A 16,791-nucleotide genomic window follows, 5' to 3' on the forward strand; every position below is an offset into this window, starting at 1 on the left:
TTATAACAAATTTAATCAGTTATACATATACATATGTTCCCACAGCCCCTCCCTTTTGCGTCTCCCTCCCACCCTCCCTATCCCACCCCTCCAGGCGGTCACAAAGCACCGAGCTGATCTCCCTGTGCTATGCGGCTGCTTCCCACTAGCTATCTACCTTACGTTTGGTAGTGTATATATGTCCATGCCGCTCTTTCACTTTGTCACAGCTTACCCTTCCCCCTCCCCCTATCCTCAAGTCCATTCTCTAGTAGGTCTGTGTCTTTATTCCTGTCTTACCCCTAGGTTCTTCATGACATTTTCTTTCTTAAATTCCATATATATGTGTCAGCATACAGTATTTGTCTTTCTCTTTCTGACTTACTTCACTCTGTATGACAGACTCTAGGCCCATCCACCTCATTACAAATAGCTCAATTTCATTTCTTTTTATCGCTGAGTAATATTCCATTGTATATATGTGCCACATCTTCTTTATCCATTCATCCGATGATGGACACTTAGGTTGTTTCCATCTCCGGGCTATTGTAAATAGGGCTGCTATGAACATTTTGGTACATGACTCCTTTTGAATTATGGTTTTCTCAGGGTATATGCCCAGTAGTGGGATTGCTGGGTCATATGGTAGTTCTATTTGTAGTCTTTTAAGGAACCTCCATACCGTTCTCCATAGTGGCTGTACCAATTCACATTCCCACCAGCAGTGCAAGAGTGTTCCCTTTTTTCCACACCCTCTCCAGCATTTATTGTTTCTAGATTTTTTGATGATGGCCATTCTGACTGGTGTGAGATGATATCTCATTGTAGTTTTGATTTGCATTTCTCTAATGAGTAAAGATGTTGAGCATCTTTACAAAGCTCCTGGCAGGCCTTTGAGTCTTGGAAATGCCAGGGAATTAACATTTCCCTGAGCAGCCTTCAACTGATGATTGATGGAGTTGGTGTATAAACATCCCAACTCCCTTGCCACAGAGTACGATATATCTGAGTCCTGTGTTCTATTCTTTCCCCAGAGTGTTCCTGTAGGATAAAGCTCCAGTTGCCCCCGGTGGTAAATGGTTTAACACACCATTTATTAGCTGACTTCCCTTCCCCATCCCACTTCTTCACCCACTTCCTGAGTTCTTTTCACACCTTGCAAATAAGTTATCTATACTCAAAATCTTGTCTTGAGGTCTGCTTCCCCAAAACTAAGACAGCACAGTAGCCCTGCCTGTTGGTTAAATGTGGCCCCAAAGAATATCCTAGCCTCCAAACAGCCTGATTAGCTTCTCCTCTCCAGAAAGAAGGTAAATGGAGAGGCAAAAGTGTGAGGTCAGAGAGCAGAAAGCCTGCCACAGCTCACTCAATGCAGTGAGAGACCAGCCTGGGCTTCACTTTGCTTATTCTGCATGGAGATGTCTCTGAAATCGCCTGCAATAGAGTTTTCTGCCTCTATTCCCAGGCAGGTGAATCTTCATGGTTTGCTTTAATCAAAGTAGACACATCTGAGAAGAGGGGAGCTTCTGAAACCAGATGGGTTTGGTCAAGCATTCTGCTGCTCTTTACATCTTTCTGAAAGCATTCCTTTGAAAATGGTTGGTGCTGGTTAACAAGGTGATCATTATTCTAGAGGAAAATTTTCAGAGCGGGAGAACAGATGCAAGCATGTGACTCTCATCTGGACCGCAATGCTGTATGAAGCCAAAGGTAAGCAGGACATCCCGACTCAGAATTAACTGTGACAGATGGCTCCTGAGCATCCCCTCTGGTGGGACCCAGACTTCTGTCCCACCTGCTCATGGAGAGCTTGAGGTCACCTCTCCTCCCCACAGAGGGAGGTCTTCTCTTCCAACAAACTCCTCGCCACATGCTTTCTCCACTGGTTTTTCCTTTTCTGAAATCATGATTCCGTAACCACATGCTTCCTCTTGGGCTCCCATTCCCCTCTAGAGCCAACTAACCTTCCATTTCTATGCCTCATCTCATCTCTGGAAAATGTGGCTTCATATTTCAGCTTCATCTCGCAGGGCTCCAAGAGTAGATACTCTTTATTGTATAGCTCTTGAAGAGTCTTGAATCCAATCATGATGTCAACTAGAGTTGACAGGCTTCCAGATTTACAGGATTATATTAGGTCTTCAGTCATTTTAAGATGAGGTTTCATTTGGCAGCCTGCAATTAACATCTTAAAATATTCATACCCATTGACAATAATAATATTATCATAATAAATAATAGTAATAAATATACATAGCAATTGCTACATTCCAGGTCTAAGGGTTTTAGACATATTAATGTTAACTCAGTTAATTCTCACAATAACCCTAGGAGGTAAATATTATTTTCTCTACTTTATAGGTGCAGAAACTGAGGCAACAGACCTGCAAAAAAAACCTTGCACAAGTTCACAGTAAGTATGTGGCAGAACCAGGATTCAGGGCTGTCACGTACGGATGTGCAGGTTGTGCACTGCACTCCACCAGGAGGAAGCATTTGCATCAGCTCATATATTGGGTTGGCCAGACTCAGGGTTGCATACCAGCCCTGACTTTGTTGAAAATACAGCATCTTACATAGATTTGCAATCATTATACTTTTCAGATATTTTATTTTTAAGTAGTCCACCTCTCACCTACTCTTCTTACAGAAACAGGTTTTAAGGAGACATATTTTGTAATATTGAATGAACTAGGCTGCAGAGGCAGACTGGGGAAAGAGAGAAGAACCTGCTAAATATACGAGTCAAGAGGGTAAACTTGTAAAACAGTTTTGTTTCAAATTTTATTTCTAGTTTTGCAAAGTAGCATCATAACTAGGAAATTTTCCTCTGTGTTGCTGTAAAAAGTATGAGTCAACCCAGAAGGTCACCATGGAACTGTCGGGGCTCGGCTCCCTGAAAAAGCACTCTACGCTTCCCAGGGAATGAGCCAGCACCCCACATTTATCCTGGATTTGTGATCCCTCTGCCCCAATCAGTGCCTTCCCCAGAATAAGGAGCTTTCAGTGGGTGGCAAAAGAGAAGTGATGGACAAACTCCACTTCCAAACTGTCATTATAATACATTTCCTTGTATCACATCCCAGAGCATCAAAATAAAATAATTGCACTAACGCTAGAAAGAATTTACAGGAATGTTGTAGAAAGCTTTCCAGAGCACTCGTTCACTTGTTTATTTAACAAATAATTATTGAGCAACTTCTACATGACAGATATCGTTCTAGGCACTGGAGACACAGCATGAAAAAAACAAAAACAAAAAACCTTCCTTGGGAAGCTTACATAGGGGTGAGAGGAAACAGACAAATAAATAAGCATATAATGTCAGACGGTGATGAGTATCATGAAGAATAATAAAATAGGTTATAAGGGAGACAGAGTAAGGAAGATAGGGAATGGGGCACTATTTTATTTTAAATGCTTAAAGATAATCTCTCTGAGGAGGTGGCATTTGAGTAGAGATAAAACGGAGTGGGAGATGAGTGCACACAATTGTGAAAGAAAAGCATCCTGGCAGAGCCAACTGAAGGTGAATGGAAGCTGCGGTTAGAAAATGAGACAACAGACCCAAAATGGAGTCGCTTAGGCTAAGCTCCACATCACCGAACCGAGATTTAACTAACTTACAGCATCAACTCTCTCAGAAATGGGACCTTAATGAGTCAATCATGAGTCACCTGATCAGCACTGGTTGGATAATCTGCCTGAGGGACCCATGCCATTCCCCCCAGGAAGGTAACTTTGCAATAACCAACCCACTTTTTTGCCTAGTTTCACTTCCTTGTTCCTGCTCCTGTACAAAATGTCTTTCATTTTATACAGCTCCTTGGACTCCTTTCTATCTGCTAGACTGGATGTTGCCCAACTCAAATCGATTTTTGCTCAAATAAACTCTTAAAAATTTTAATATGCCTCAGTATCTCTGAACACTTCTGGTGTCACAAGAGGGAATTAAAGGACGGCACCGGCGGCCCCAGGAACCACGAGCAACTAGGTGCAGGTACTGTTGAGTTCCTGAGCTTGCTGCCTTCTTGCTGCCCCTAGAGGTGGGGGGTCAGTTCCTCTCGGACCCACGCTCCATGGCCTTTGCATTATGAGCTTTCAGACTTTATATGAGCTTTTTTTTTTTTTTCATGGACTGGGTCTGGAAAGCAGCTGAGTTGGACTGGATCCGGAAAGCAGCTGAGTTGGACTGGATCCAACTTAGAAACCAGACCAGTTCCAGGGTCAGAATTGGTCCTACTTGGAAACCCGACCAGGTCTGGGGTTGGACTGGGGCCAACCTAAGCTGAACTGGGTCCAGTGTGAGGTCTCAGGTGAGTAAAATTTATTTCAAGCCTGAAAAAACAGGTTAAACTTACCAAAGATAATCTTGAATTACAGTGGCTGCAGTGGAAAATTTTAACCTAGGTAAGCTTATCCACTTATGAAGTATCCTAGAGAAAAAGGGGTCTCAGCCAAGCACTCCCCATAAAGGGTAGAGGAGAAATCATTTTTCCTCCTCTACAGTTTCTGATGACCAGGATGGGACCCGCTGGGACACCCCACTCACTCCAGAGCCTGCAGATGGGATCCTGAAAAAACTGGCTTGGAAGCCAGCAAAGGGTAAGAATGCTTACCAAAGTCAGCTCTCCAGATCTCTATCTGTGGTGCCTCTTCAAGAAAGGAAGGTAAAATCATATTGTCCCTTCTTTTCCAAATTCATACTGGCAGGCAAAAAACATTTGTAAGAATTGAATCTTTGACTTCTGACTCATGAACTTGCTTTCAGGTAGCCATTGATTGTTGATCCTTTCTCTCCCAGGGATGGCTACTCCCTTCTTGTTTGTCTCATTTTGTATCCTGAGACTTGGCTTGGCAACCATCAGGTTCAGGGGCCCTGAAAATTTGGCTGGACAGAAATGTGGGTTGCACTCTACTTGTGTCCAGGGTCCTACCAACTGCTGATACCTCTCAGGGTATTTGTCTAAGTCTGTCTTTCTTTGGGTAACCTTGAGAGTGCCTCTGGATCTTGGGAGATTGGCAACCCCTAAAGGAAAATAACTTTGCAGTAACCAACCCACTCTTCTGTCTAGTGAAACTTTCTCATTCCCATTCCCTCTGGCTATAAGTCTCTCGCAACTTTTTATTTATTTATTTATTTATTTATTTATTTATTTATTTATTTATTTATTTATTTAGATTCCATATATGTGTGTTAGCATACGGTATTTGTTTTTCTTTTTCTGACTTACTTCACTCTGTATGACAGACTCTAGGTCCATCCACCTCACTACACATAACTCAGTTTCATTTCTTTTTATGGCTGAGTAATATTCCGTTGTATATATGTGCCACATCTTTATCCATTCATCTGTCGATGGACTACCCAATGTAAAATAGATAGCTAGTGGGAAGCAGCTGCATAGCACAGGGAGATTAGCTCGGCGCTTTGTGACCACCTAGAGGGGTGGGATAGGGAGGGTGGGAGGCAGATGCAAGAGGGAGGGGATATGGGGATATATGTATACATATAGCTGATTCACTTTGTTATACAGCAGAAACTAAGACAACATTGTAAGGCAATTATACTCTAATAAAGATGTGAAAGGAAAAAAGAAAAAAAATTCGTATATCTCATTAAAAAAGAAAAAAGTCTTTCACTTTCTACAGCTCCTTGGAGCTGCTTTCTATCTGTTAGACTGAATGCTGCCCAATTCAAATGGATTTTGCTCAAATAAGCTCCTAACATTTTTAATATGGCCCAGTTTATCTTTGAACAGTGCACATTCGTGGGAAGCAGGTAGACAGGTGTGGATGAAGATGAGCGTGCTGAGGGGTGAGCAGGAGGCGGTGGGAGTGGAGGGGTGCACGTGACCTTGCAGCCAGTGTAAGGGTCTGGCTTTCACCTTACTTTTTGCTTTCACTCAAAAGTCTCTGGAGGGTTCTGAATTTAAGAGTGACATGATCTGGCCAAGGTTCTTAAAGGATCATGTTGACTGTTGTTGCAAAATAGGCTGTAAAGGGGCCAAAACTAATTAGGAGGCTATTGGAATAATAAAGCCAAAAGATGGTGACTTGATCAGGGTGGGAGTAGCGGAGATGGCAAATGGTCAGATTCTAAATATATTTTGAAAGTAGACCTGACAGAATTGTTGATGGACTGGGTACATGGGCTGGGAGAAGAAAACTGGAATCAAGGCTGACTTCATGACTTTTGACCCAAGAAACTGACAGAATTTACTGAAAAGCTGCAACAGAATTAAATCAAGAATGGGCATGAACTGAATTAAGAGTTTGATTTGGGATATATTAAGCTTTGAGATGCATGTTACATATCCAGGTAGATCTGGCAAGTAGGCATTTGGACTTAAAAAGTTTGGAACTCATGGGAAAGGTTAATACTGGAGATATACACTTGGAAGTTATCACCCATATAGCTCGAATTTGAAGCGATGAGCATCTACTTATTTAAGCGTCCTGAATTTTACTAATTGATTGGCCTTATGCAATAGTAAACAGAATAAAAACAGAACAATAGAAATCTCTTGTCTCTGGAGCTTATATAGTCAAAGTAGAAAAGCCTTTGCACCTTTAAGATTGCAACCAGTTTACTAGCTCTAAAGGAATTTCATGGGCACAAATGTGAGCATAAAATATAAGGATGACCAAAGAAGAAAATTTAGACCAAGATCATAATTCATAGAATATATCAAAAAGGACATGTGAAACACACACACACACATATGGGAGATGCAAGTTATATACATACATATATGTATATAAAGCCATACACACAGACATGCACACAGAGTTGCAGTGGGCATCTGTGCTTAATTATTCACAAAGAATAAAATCAAGTTCCATCTTATTGTTAATTCTCTAGCTCTAGTCCTCCTTCTCTAATTCAAGACTTTCAAATCTCCTTTCTCTTCTTCTGTCCCTCCCTGCTCATCTCAAATCAAAATTCCAATTTATAAGATGACTCTTGCCACACCAAACACTTAGAATTGGGGGAGAGCAGTATTTTTTACAAGCTAACTTGGGATCCGTTATCATTTTTTAAAGATGACACTTGATTTCTCACCTGATGTGCTAAAGAATGGCAGAGAGGAGGCCTCTGGGGAGAGAATGAGATTTTCATAGTTTAAACGCTAAAAATAACAGCCCCATAACACTGAATCTCATTACCAAGCAGCGAGCACTCTCGCCTCTCCCTTCCACTGTGGCTTTCGCAAGATGCCTCTCAGAAGCCCACACACTCATTCCACCCCCATCACACGTAAACACAAACACACACCCATCCACATACACCACCAGCTATGCTGTTACCTCTGGTAAACTTGGAAAATACGTGTCAAAGGTAGAACCTTCTCTTGTCACGTTATCATAATTTACTGCCTGGGAAATGAGTCTGTGGTGGCAGACCGTTCTGTTCCTTATGTGGCGATACGGGCAGAGCCAGTGAGCATAATGAATGCAGCCGCACATCCAGAGTGCTGGGAGGATGGAAATTCAGACCCAGAGTGAATCAGAGAAAGAGGAAACCTGAGCTAGAGACACGACCCACCTCACTCAAGCCTTGTCAGTCACTGTGTACATCATGCTCACCCATAAAATAGATAATGACAATGTTTCCAGAAATATTTCCATATTTCTAAGCTGCTCTTCTCTGGGGAAGTCTAAAAGTTCACAGGGGCCTGGTAAATAAGTTCCAAATCTTCAGCAGACAATGAAAGATATGTGAAATCAGCATTTCATCAATCTATGGATTAGACCTCCCTGTGCCTCGGCAAGGAGCTACTGGCAAGGCTTCCTAAAGGTGATAAGCCAGAGGGAGAGCTACACAGCCCACACAGGCATGCTCTTGTCCTGCTCTGCTCTTTGCCCTTAAATCCGGTATCACCAGAATCTTGTTCTAGAGTGTTCCAGGGGGAAACGCACACCACCATAAGACTTGCCTCTCTCCTCTTCCTACCTCCCCAAGCCCCTTCTTCACTGCCTTCAGGAGAACAGCAATTCCTATCCTGCCAAGGCCTCGAATTAGCAGAATATGAGATTAACGTATTCAATTCCACTGACGCTTGACGTACTAGGGTTTATAAAACAATTTAACACCTGTGGGGCACTTTAGAGTTTTCAAATGTCTTCACACCCTTTACCACAGTGAATGCTTTCAACAGGTTCTGGGAGAAGCAAAGTGGGTGTTACTCTCCCACTGTACAATTGAGTAGGGAAGGCTCAGAGTTAAGGCAACACAGAGGCCAAGGTCAACAGGAAAGACTGGCCCACAGCACATTAACTGGAAGCCCCCAAGTTGAGGTCCACCCAAATAAACTATACTAACTTGTCGTTTTTTATAGGAAAAAATTCCTGGAGTCATATGGAATTGACTTTGCCACTCAGGCAAACATTAATTCCTCCAAGCCAATTCACTAATCTCTAAAATTGATTTACTGTCCCTGCAAAGGCTATGATGATTAAGGGAGATGGAGAATTGAAAGCACCAGGCACAGAGCCTGGCCTCTGTTCTAGGAGCATTAGCTTCCTTCATGTCTCTTCCCCACTCTTTGTGCACCAGCTTCAATACCCACAACTCTACTATCATTGCCACAATTGTTGCTCTGATGGTGATTACACTCACCTGTTCCTGGAGCTTACTATGCACTGAGCCAAGTGCATTCCAGGCACCCATATTTAATCCTCACCACAACCCTATTGAGTAGCACTGTATTATCTGCCTTATTTGAAAGCCTTAAAAAAAAAAAAAAAGAAAAACTGATGTTCAGAGTAGTCATGCAGAGTTGAGACTTCCTCTCTGGTCTGCTGACTCCACTGTGCCAATCTCAGCCACTGTGGTACACTGCCTGCACACTCGGCTAGCCTCAAAGACCTGCCCTCTCCCTCTCCATTCACATGCCCTGGTCCTCGTACGTCCTGAACCACCTTGTGACTAGACCAATAAACAGCTACTAGGTACTGTTCACAGGGCTCTCACCTAGAGTTGCCACATCTAGCAAATAAAAATTCAGAATGCTCAATTAAGTTTGAATTTCAGGAAAGAAAAACAAGCTATTTTAGGATAAGTATGCCCCAAATATTGCATGCTGTGCTGACTTGCACTGGACATATTTATCCTAAAAAATTATTTATTGTTCACCTGAGATTCATATTTAACTGGGTAGCCTGTATTTTATCTGGCAACCCTAGGCACTTCTCAAACCTCAGCAGCCTCTGTCTATTCTGTGTGTCCCATGTCTGTACACTCTCTTCCTCAAACCATGCTGCAGTAGTCTGTTACATCAGTGGATTTGGGGGAAACCACATCACCAGTACTTACATCCTTAAGAAGTTCCCCTTTCTTGAATCTGAGCCAACCTATGACATTGCCAAGAATGCAGTGCAAGTGATTCTGTGCCTGTTCTGAGCCTACGGTTTCAGAAGCGCTGGAGTTTCTGCTTTTGCTCTAAGCACTCATGTCAGAATTCTCACTACTCTGCTGGAGAGACTACAGGGAGAGGCCTTGTGGAGGGGGAGAGAGAGAGAGAGAGAGAGAGAGAGACCCTGAAACTACATGAAGGGAAACCAAGGAAAGCAGCCAACAGCAAGAACCAAAGCCAAACGTATATCCTAGTCAAGCCATTCCAGCCAGGCCCCAGCTATTCAAATCATCCTTGACCAAGTGTCAGGCATGTGAGTCAAGAAGCCATCCTGCACATTCCAGCCCAGCAGACACAAGTGAAACAGAGACATTCAATCCCCACTGTGCCCTGTCCATATTCTAGACCCTCCTAATCATGAGAAAGTGATGATGCTTTCTACCACTAAGTTTTTGAGGTGGTTTGTTATGCAGTGATAGGTAACTGAAACACATGCCAAACATTATTTTCCATAAATTTTAGGGGTTAACATAAGCATCCAGTTCAACCCAGTTTAGTAACTGGATTAAACATGGATTCCTCCCAATCCAACCTTACAAATTCTGATTCGAGATCCAAGCTCCTTCTGTAGCGGTGGCTTTAAAGGCTGCTGGAATCCAAGAGTCAGTTCCGGTATTTCTCAGTTACCGTTGGGAAAGAAAACATGGCAGGGCACAGTAGGCAGGGATGTCAGTGTTGCTATATAGCAGTAGCAGCCCAGCACCAGCCCACACCCAGGGACAGCAAGGTCGAGAGAAGACTGTCCAGCACCTGCCTGTTCTCAGCGGGGGCTCCCGCCAATCCTATTAGCTTTGTGCTTACATAATCACAAAATCCACCCACACACCTTTCAAAAGAAAAGTTCCAGGAACAATGGGCCATAATATACATCTGAATGATTATCTGGATTGGTACACTGAGGGGAAGATTGATAAAAACACGGTGAGGAACAGACATAGAGAACAGGCTTGTGGTTGCCGAGGGGGAGGGGAGAGGGATGGATTGGGAATTTGGGATTAGCAGATGCAAAACTACTATATACAGAATGGATAAACAACAAGGTCCTACTGTAGAGCACAGGGAACTATATTCAGTATCCTGTAATAAAACATAATGGAGGGCTTCCCTGGTGGTGCAATGGTTGAGAATCCGCCTGCCAAGGCAGGGGACACGGATTTGAGCCCTGGTCCAGGGAGATCCCACATGCCGCAGAGGAACTAACCCCATGTGACACAACTACTGAGCCTGCACTCTAGAGCCCGCAAGCCACAACTACTGAGTCTATGTGCCACAACTACGGAAGCCCGTGCAACTAGAGCCCGTGCCCCGCAACAAGAGAAGCCACTGCAATAAGAAGCCTGCGCACCGCAACAAAGAGTAGCCCCCACTCGCCACAAATAGGGAAAGCCCGTGTGCAGCAATGAAGACCCAATGCAGCCATAAATAAATAAATAAATAAATAAATATTTTAAAACATAATGGAAAAGAATTTTATAAATAAATAAATAAAGGCGGGGGGTGGGTAGTTTTAAAACTTGAAAAAAAAAAACACGGTGAAGAAAAACATGCTAGCAGCATCAGCAGAAAAACACGGGGCTTCTAATACTGATTCACAATTTAAAACATAATAATGCCATAATATGACCACCCAAAATTGGTTAAATAGTACTCTCTGCATTACTCATGTTTGATGTCCAATATAATGATTAGGCTTGATTTTTGTGGAAAATCTCTGCATAGAAAATTAAGAAGAGGAATTCATAATTCCCCAGAATTAATGTTAAAGTCACTGAACCCTTAAAATATGTATATCATCTGAAAATGTATCAAGGGTAAAAACCTTTTGACAGAATTAGTTAATGTTACTGGCACAGAAACCTCAGAGGAGAGAGATTCAGCAGAGAAAGCACTGGCGTGAGGTCTTTGCACTAAACCATGATGCAGGCACTAGAGAGTAAGAAATTAGCTCAAGGAATGGCATTTCTTTTTAAGGACTCAGAGAAATCCCTTCATTTTGACTTAATTGATTTCTCCAGAGTGGACCTTTCATGGAGGAAACTGCCCTGTGGCTGGATCCTTTCACTGAAGGTATATTCTTTAAGTACCTCTTATGTGCCAAGCACCGATGTAGGCTCTGCAGATTTCACGCAATAAGTAGCACAGGGTTCTGGTCCTCAACCAGCTTACTGGCTTATGTAAGAGCCACGGGGGAAAGCAGACTCTTGAAGCAGAGTATTGATAAACGCAGTAGATGGGTAAGTATAGCACAGGCTAAAGGAAGAAGGAAGACAGTCAGCAAAAGCATCCACATAGGCCTGAGACCTCAGACTTACTCACCTCCTGATTCAACTTAGGTGACTAACCTTCTCTGTGACCTTGAGAAAGCAACTGCGTTTGTGAGGAGACCACTGGCTTGGCTTCATCGAAATGCTGATTGCTTTCCATGGCATTGAGTTCATGGTGTTGGACAGAGCTGGATTTGAATCACTAGCTTTGGACATCTTACCACCTTTTGAGATTCAGCTTCCTCATCTGTAAAATGGGGATAATAACATTTCCTTCACAAGGTTTTTGTCAAGTACAAATGTGAGCAGGATAATGTAGATCAGGTTCCTTGGAAGCAGAACTCAAGACTAGGATTCTTGTACAAGTGATTTATTAAGAAAATGCCCCCGGGGAGACCAGCAAGGGAGTGGAGGAAGCAGGAGAGGGGAGAGGAGGATGCCTGGTGAGGACGCCGTCTCAGGGAGGACCTGCGGAGGGTGGCCTGAGCCTGACTCCACAGGGGAGCTCTGGAGGGTGGGCTACGTCTGTGGGTTGTCCCCACTGGAGGCAAGAGGGCAGGACTTTCATATCCCTGCATCCACCTGTCACCAGCTAAGAGCCTCCACAGGGGGTAGAGGGGAAACCTATACTCACAGGCACAGTGAACTCTGCACATGTGAGCAAAGCAACTCTCACAGCAGAGCACCAGCTGCCAAAGAACAGACGCCAAGGCTGGCTGTTTGCAAGCAAATGTCCATTGAAACTGGGAGGGCAGGCACAGACAGGGCAAAAGAGACCCAGGGGGGTCTGGATGGAATACCAGTAGCATCCACTTCAGTCCACACTTCCAGGAACATAATTTTTACTCAATAAATGGCCTTTGCCCTTTTCCTCAGATGCAAAAATTTATTCTCTTTGCCCTTTTCCTCAGAATGGGGAGGGAGGACATCTCTGCCTTTCACACACTGCAGTCAAGACAAGTCCTTAGGCTTTCTCTTATTTGCAGCTCAGAATCATGTTTTATGGCAATAAACTGAGATTCCCAGGTGTGCAGGGAAATCCACCCAGGTCCAAGGAAGAAGAGGGAGTGTGAGTCACTAACACACCGATTAACCCCTCTGCTGCAGCAGCTCCTCATTAATTCAGGAGACTCTCTTTCACCCCCATTTCACCTGCAGGACAGGAAGTAGCGATGTGGGGACAGGGTAGGCTGGGTACTCACTCTTCCCATCATTTCAGCTTTGGTATTCAGGCTTCCTTCTTGCTACCTGAACTTCCCCTCCCCCATATCCCATGTGTCTAACTAATAGCTCATGTAAATGACAGCTCTGTTCCCTCTGGTCCCGTTAAATTCACTGGTCACTGTCTCTGAACAGCACTTTTAGTCTGCACTAGAGATGTCAGTCTTGCCCTCCCCGTAACCTCAGCCTACCTTCTGAGAGAGCCACCTCCCACCGCCCTGCTAAGTGAACAGTGGGCCACAAGACCCTGACCCCTGGTTACATCTGATGGCATGGAAGAGGACCCCAGATACCAGCTGAGCCACTCAGGTTCTTTCTTCCAGGGGTCTGGAATGGAACACACAGGCTACAGGCAGTCTCCTTCAAGTGCTCCTGGACAGTGCTATCCAGCCAGGTCTGAAATGGTCTTTTATGGCCTGATGAACTCCAGATCCAAGGAAAGAGAGAAAAGTGAAGTAGATGCCCAGAGAGCACAGCGCCCTGTAGAGAAACATGCCATGAGCTACCATGTTGCTACCTCCTGCCTTTAGATTCTGGACAATTTCTCCCCTGCTCTCCTCTGTTTTAAAGGAGCTTGTTTGAATGAGTTTCTCCTTCCTGCAAATAATACTCTTTGATTAAAACAATCTACAAGAGAAAGCTTCCTGAAGTCCTTGGGGGATTCCACAAACTTACTGGAGAGAACCTCTGGTTGGACCAAGACTAGTCATGCTCTGAGCCTTATACCAGGCAGAGGCTCAATAAATAATTGTCAGCTGAATGAATGAAAAGTTGCCCCCAAAGGGTTTCTCTGGCTGCCTGAGAGGCCTCATTCACCTGTCTGACATCCACAAGCACTACAAGGAAAGGCATCACATGGGCCCAAGCACAGCTTGGATTCTCTGCCTCAAACTTGTTCCAGTAATCATTGAACACCTGTTTTCTTTGGCAGCCCAGGTTGCCCTGAGCCATGCCAGTGGATATTAGAGTTCTTCCCTATTCCCCAGCTCCAGTGAGTGATGGCTTTTGCAACAAGGAAAATGTTCAGTGTTCTCTTGAGTCCCATCAGTAGTCAGAGTTGTAGGGACTGGAGCACAGAATCAAGCACAAACAGCCCACGGCGGAGATTTAGATCCTGGTTACCAGGAATAGGCTTCACAAGTAGTTTTGGAAATGAGGTCAAACCCATTTATCTCCAGATGGTCCCAGACCAAAAAAAATTAAAAATGCAAAGGGTAATGGAAAATTTTCAGGCATCATACAGTCATTTATCACATCTAACCAGCACCTTGATTCCTGAAATGCTGGGTATATATACCTTGGAATTTAGCCATGTAGTTGTCCCACCTTTGTAGACTTTACTATGCAAAGTAAAAACTTTTTATTCAAGGATTCATAAGCCAATCAATATTCATACCTCCAATCCAAAATAATCACTCCTTCTCCATTGCTGTCAAACAAATCATTTGTGTATTTTAGCATTATTTTTTCTTCCTTGTATTATTCATTTAACAATATTTATTAAACATCTACTATTGTCAAGCTCTTTTCTGGACACAAGGGTAGTGCAGAAAAAACAAAGTTCCCTATTTTCATGGAACACATATTCTAATGGACATAAGGGGAGACAAACAAATAAACACACAAAGAAGTAAATATAGATGAGTAAGGAGAAAAATAATTCAGAACTATGGAGATACAGAGCTCCCTGAGTGAAAGAGAAATGCTATCCTGTATGGGATACTCAAGGAAGACCTCACTGAGATGGTGACATGTGAGCAGAGGTCTGAAGGAAGTGTGGACTCAACACTGCACATGTGTGGGGAAAGAACATTCTGGGCAGAGGAAACTGTAAGGGCAAAGGCCCTGAGGAAAGAGATGCTTGTTATGTTTTACAAAAAAGGAAGGAGGACAGTGTCTCTACAGTGGAGTGAATGAAGGTAAGAGGATGGGACATGAGGTCAGAAAGGAGTGTGTGATTACTTTCTACTAGACCATGAATTCTAAAATCTAAAAAGCAAGCCTCTACCTTATTCATCTTTATTCTCTCCCTAGCTCTTACTACAGCTCCTGGCCCATAAGAGTATTTTATTTTTTATTTTATTTTTTTTATTAGTTTCTGCTTTATAACAAAGTGAATCAGTCATACATATACATCTGTTCCCACATCCCTTCCCTCTTGCGTCTCTCTCCCTCCCACCCTCCCTATCCCACCCCTCCAGGCGGTCACAAAGCACCGAGCTGATCTCCCTGTGCTATGCGCTGCTTCCCACTATCTATCTACCTTATGTTTGGTAGTGTATATATGTCCATGCCTCTCTTTCGCTTTGTCACAGCTTACCCTTCCCCCTCCCCATATCCTCAAGTCCATTCTCAAGTAGGTCTGTGTCTTTATTCCTGTTTTACCCCTAGGCTCTTGACATTTTTTTTCCTTAAATTCCATATATATGTGTTAGCATACGGTATTTGTCTTTCTCTTTCTGACTTACTTCACTCTGTATGACAGACTCTAGGTTCATCCACCTCATTACAAATAGCTCAATTTCGTTTCTTTTTATGGCTGAGTAATATTCCATTGTATATATGTGCCACATCTTCTTTATCCATTCATCCGATTGATGGACACTTAGGTTGTTTCCATCTCTGGGCTATTGTGAATAGAGCTGCAATGAACATTTTGGTACATGTCTCTTTTTGAATTATGGTTTTCTCAGGGTATATGCCTAGTAGTGGGATTGCTGGGTCATATGGCAGTTCTATTTTTAGTTTTTTAAGGAACCTCCATACTGTTCTCCATAGTGGCTGTATCAATTTACATTCCCACCAACAGTGCAAGAGTGTTCCCTTTTCTCCACACCCTCTCCAGCATTTATTGTTTTTAGATTTCTTGATGATGGCCATTCTGACTGGTGTGAGATGATATCTCATTGTAGTTTTGATTTGCATTTCTCTAATGATTAATGATGTTGAGCATTCTTTCATGTGTTTGTTGGCAGTCTGTATATCTTCTTTGGAGAAATGCCTGTTTAGGTCTTCTGCCCATTTTTGGATTGGGTTGTTTGTTTTTTTTGCTATTGAGCTGCATGAGCTGCTTATAAATTTTGGAGATTAATCCTTTGTCAGTTGCTTCATTTGCAAATATTTTCTCCCATTCTGAGGGTTGTCTTTTGGTCTTGTTTATGGTTTCCTTTGCTGTGCAAAAGCTTTGAAGTTTCATTAGATCCCATTTGTTTATCTTTGTTTTTATTTCCATTTCTCTAGGAGGTGGGTCCAAAAGGATCTTGCTGTGATTTATGTCATAAAAGTGTTCTGCCTATGTTTTCCTCTAAGAGTTTGATAGTTTCTGGCCTTACATTTAGGTCTTTAATCCATTTTGAGCTTATTTTTGTGTATGCTGTTAGGGAATGATCTAATCTCATACTTTTACATGTAGCTGTCCAGTTTTCCCAGCACCACTTATTGAAGAGGCTGTCCTTTCTCCACTGTACATTCCTGCCTCCTTTATCAAAGATAAGTTGACCATATGTGCGTGGGTTTATCTCTGGGCTTTCTATCCTGTTCCATTGATCTATCTTCTGTTTTTGTGCCAGTACCACACTGTCTTGATTACTGTAGCTTTGTAGTATAGTCTGAAGTCAGGGAGCCTGATTCCTCCAGCTCCGTTTTTCGTTCTCAAGATTGCTTTGGCTATTTGGGGTCTTTTGTTTTTCCAAACAAATTTTGAAATTTTTTGTTCTAGTTCTGTGAAAAATGCCAGTGGTAGTTTGATAGGGATTGCATTGAATCTGTAGATTGCTTTGGGTAGTAGAGTCATTTTCACAATATTGATTCTTCCAATCCAGGAGCATGGTATATCTCTCCATTTATTTGTATCATCTTTAATTTCTTTCATCAGTGTCTTATAATTTTCTGCATACAGGTCTTTTGTC

The sequence above is a fragment of the Hyperoodon ampullatus genome (assembly GCF_949752795.1).
Source record: "Hyperoodon ampullatus genome assembly, chromosome: 10".
Lineage (NCBI taxonomy): Eukaryota > Metazoa > Chordata > Mammalia > Artiodactyla > Ziphiidae > Hyperoodon > Hyperoodon ampullatus.